The following is a 4,134-nucleotide window of genomic DNA, read 5'->3' as shown; positions in this document are numbered from 1 at the left end:
AACGTCTTAATCTATAAGGTGCCACAGGACTCTTGCTGCTTTTACAGATCCAGACTAACACGGCTACCCCTCTGATACTTGACAATTTATTGCAAATTCTCCATTTAGCCATTGCATTAGACCATCTCACATATGGTGGTTTACAAACATGTGCAAACATAAATAATAGTAGAAATACTTCCAAATGCTATTACAAATCTATGTAATTACAAAGCCATTTTCAGCACAAGATGGGAAGAGCCTGATGTTGCTGCAGTAGATATCAGTTGCAATTTGGCCAATAATTATGTGGTAGAAGGACTAGGTCCTATTTAATAACACTTAAAATATTATTGGCTATCTCTCTTCAGCAGCATAATTGAAAGTAATGTTAATTCAGTTATTGTAGGCAAAAGTTTTGTACTGTACATTATTTTTTAAGCCTTTTACTAAGTTTCTCCATCAGAAAACATCTCTGCACTTCAACGTGGATGATCTCTGAGGCACACGAACTGTATTGCTTTTCTGTCAGGAAAGCGTCTGTCCTCTGGAAGTATTTTCTCACTCTTACTGGTGAGTTGGAGGTCCTCATTTTCCAGGCTGGTTAACTCTTTCTCTAGACTATCTGTGCACCCAAACATACTTCCAGTGGCTGAATTTGCTGATAAAGTCCATTTTGGAACCTCGCTATGGAGCTCCTATCCCAGGCTGTTCAGGTGCGATTTTTGCTAAAGATAGTGAAGATTTCTTGGAGTATCTCTTGGATTGCCACATCAGCATTTTCCTTCTGGGACAGTTGGAGTTGGACAACATCCTGAGTGGGCTTGAAAGCTTTCATTTCATTTATGAATTGTCAGAGGAAATTTCCACTCATTTTCTTCAGAAGCTCTAAGCTCTCTTTGTTCACTTCGTTCTACTGGAAATGAAGCATGGTACAGAGCTGAGCTGAGATTTCAGTGGAGAAGAGCAGTACCAGGCAAACATTCAGCAAACACCTGAGTTTCATCTGTGTGAGACCATTAAGATAATCACTGGTGTTCCTAAGGCAAGAATTTTGTTTGTAAAGTCAGTATTACTGGTGATGCTACACAAGTCAAAGAGAAACTACCTTGTTTCTCAGATGCCAGGCTGAACCTACAGTTAGGTAAAAACTGAGCAAATATCTAAAGGCAATTAGTTACTAACCATGCTAACCACAGTACTATATTTTTATCAATCTGATTTTAAGCTTACAGATGCATTTTGAACTATACTTTTATTTGTAAATCTATACTTCATCCACCTAACAAGCAAGAGGAAACTGTTCCCTTTCTGGATAGGCATCATTAGGATAGGATAGGAAATCATTAGACTTCTATCAACTGTTAATTCTCCTTCTACCCTGCTTCATTTGAGAGAAGGAAATACTGTAGGTATATTTAAAATTGCTTAATCCAGGAGTAACTATGGGAGTAAAACCTCAGGCCTTCAGGATATATTGGTTAATCTGCACTTTTCATATTTCATGCAGTTTAAAGAGTACATTTAAAATGTTGTTGATGCCAGAAAAAATTGGTATCTTGGACTGTAGTGGGGTGGTTACCCCGCTCCGGCTTGGAGGGGTTAAAAGCAGCCCTGAAGAGGGGTTAAAAGCAGCCCTGTGCCTGGGGAAAGGGGAAAGAGGGGTTAAAAGCAGCCGCAGTTGGCCATATAAAGGGGCTGCTAGGCTGGAGCTCAGGCAGAGTCTCTCTAGATGTTGACAGGGATGAGCCTGACTGCTGGGAGCTGAGCAGGGGACCTAAAGTGGAGCAGGGCTGGGGAAAGGCCAGAGGAGCTAGGGAGCTTGGGTCTGGAAAATCCCCAGGCTGCAGGCCTTGTTAAAGGCCAAGAAGGGTATTGGGGTTGCAGAGGGGGCAGCCCAAGGAGGTAGCAGGTCCAAACTCTCCTTGCCAATGATGAGTGGCAATTATATTGCAGTCCTCCCCAGTGAGCATGGGCTAGATGGTGACTTGCAGTAGCTGAAGACTAAGGTGAGGTGGGGATAGAGGGTTGGGGGTTCCCTGGGGAGGGGAGACCCAGTGAGACTGGGAAACTGCAGGGGGAAGAACCCTGAAAGAAGCACCGGGGTCTGGGAGGACACGTGGCGGGGGGAAGTGCCAAGGCAAGACATCGGCCTGCAGAGGGCTCTCCAGAGGCTGGCGAGCTAATTCCCAGGACCAGCAGGAGGCACTGCAGGGTGAGTTGTCACCTCATTACATGGACACTGAGAAAAAGGAACCTTCATTTACTGTCAACAGATCTGTGAATACAATGCAATTAGTAATACATTTTGTAGAGATGTACCTACCCGGATTGATGTGGTTTACAGTGTGATTAAAAGGAGGTTATGAAGTGAAGACATGCTATGTATTTTTAATAAGTGTGGTGCTGGAATATAATTCAAAAGAATTAAAAAAAATCAAATTAGTGTTCACCATTACTGCTGGTCCCTTGTCTTTTAATTTTTGCCTTTCCCTGGGCTTGGACAGAGAGATTCTTCTGGTTGGTTTAATTGTCTTAACTTTCTGTGGTCACATTTCATTTTCTGGTTCTCATGCCCTAGCACGGACTGCTTGTGTTGTGCTTGTGTTCCATCACTGCAGGGAAGATTAGTTTACTTTTTTGGAGTAAAACAATTTTCACTGTAATTAGAAGATTCCCTTAAAGAGAACATGAAAATGTTTGTGTTCATATTAATTTGGGTAGAGCCCCTAGGCTCCCCATGCATTTGCTTATTAGCAAATTCAACATTTTTGCTTCAACTATTTGACTGGGACTCTTAAAAGAATCATAGAAATATAGGGCTAGAAAGGATCTCAAGAGGTCCTCTAGTCCAAGGGTTCTCAACCTTTATCTTTCTGAGCCGCAGCCCCCGCCCCAGCATACTACAAAAACTCCATGGTACCACAATAACTGGTTTTCTGTGTATAGAAGCCAGGGCCGGCATTGGAGGGTAGCAAGCAGGGCAGCTGTCTGGGGCCCCATGCCACAGGAGCCCCCATGAAGCTAGATTGCTCAGGCTTTGTCTTCAGCCCCTGGTGATGGGGCTCTGAGCCCTGGGCTTTAGCTTTTTACCCTGGGCCCCAGTGCATCGAATGCTGGACCTGCTTGATGGCCCCTCTGAAACCTGCTTGCGACCCCCCACCCAGGGGGACCCAGATCCCTGGTTGAAAACCAGAGATCTAGTCCAGCTTTCTGTGCTGAGGCAAGACCAAGTATACCTTAACCATCCCTGACAGTCATTTGCCTAACCTGTTTGTTCTTAAAAGCCTCCGCAACCTCTCATGGTAGCCTATGCCACTGCTTAACTATCCGTGTAGTTAGGTCAGATATTGGAAAAAAACTTTCTAAATCTCCCTTGCTGCATATTAAGCCAAAAACTACTACTTGTCCTCACTATGGTGGGCATGGAGGAAAATTTATCACCATCCTCTTTATAACAAACCATAACATTTTGAAGACTGTTACTAGGTTCCCCCTCAATCTTCTTTCCCCAAGACTAAATAAGCCTGGTGTCCTGAGTCAGACCCCCTTCTGGGATGCCATGTGATTTGCTGGGATTTCACTGAAGCTGCTTGCTCCACTAGCCTGGGATCCCTCTCCCAGTTTTGCTGAATTAGGCTCTCCAGTCCTTGGCAGCACACACACAGATAGAGACACACCAGCTGTAGAATCACATAGAGTCTGCAAACAGCTCTGTGATGATACACAGCTACGAAATCGCCCAGCACGTAAGTGCAGCTCCCCTCTGGAAAGTACGCTCAAAATAATATTGTGTTGCACTGTAGAGAAATCTATACAACATAAGCTCATAAATTCACCCTCTCCCTCAATGTGGATATGTACAATTTCTAGACTCATAGACTTTAAAGTCAGAAGGGACCATTATGATCATCTAGTCTGATCTCCAAGGCAGATTTTAAGTGATTATAAGGGATAGAAACAGAACAAAGCAGATTACCAAGCAAATAAAACAAAACACGCATACCGAGCTCAAGTCTTAAAGAGATTGGTTTCAAGAAATAATTTCTGACCCTAAATGTTGTTTTAGACAAGTTGCAGAGTTTCTGTAGCTTAGATTTCCAGTTATTTCTCTTCACAGACTAGACTCCTGTCTTAGTCTGGACTCAGCCTGTG

The 4,134-nt window shown here is 43.5% G+C and overlaps 1 pseudogene; it reads right to left on the bottom strand.

Annotated features, from left to right (window-relative positions):
• Positions 1–409: 409 nt before the first annotated feature.
• LOC142047033 (interferon beta-like) lies at positions 410–985 on the bottom strand (annotated as a pseudogene).
• Positions 986–4,134: the final 3,149 nt, after the last annotated feature.

Source organism: Chelonoidis abingdonii, chromosome 6 (assembly GCF_003597395.2).
Source record: "Chelonoidis abingdonii isolate Lonesome George chromosome 6, CheloAbing_2.0, whole genome shotgun sequence".
NCBI classification, from domain to species: Eukaryota; Metazoa; Chordata; order Testudines; family Testudinidae; genus Chelonoidis; species Chelonoidis abingdonii.
Note: the sequence above shows the minus strand (reverse complement) of the source record. Positions and strands in the feature narration are given on the sequence as shown.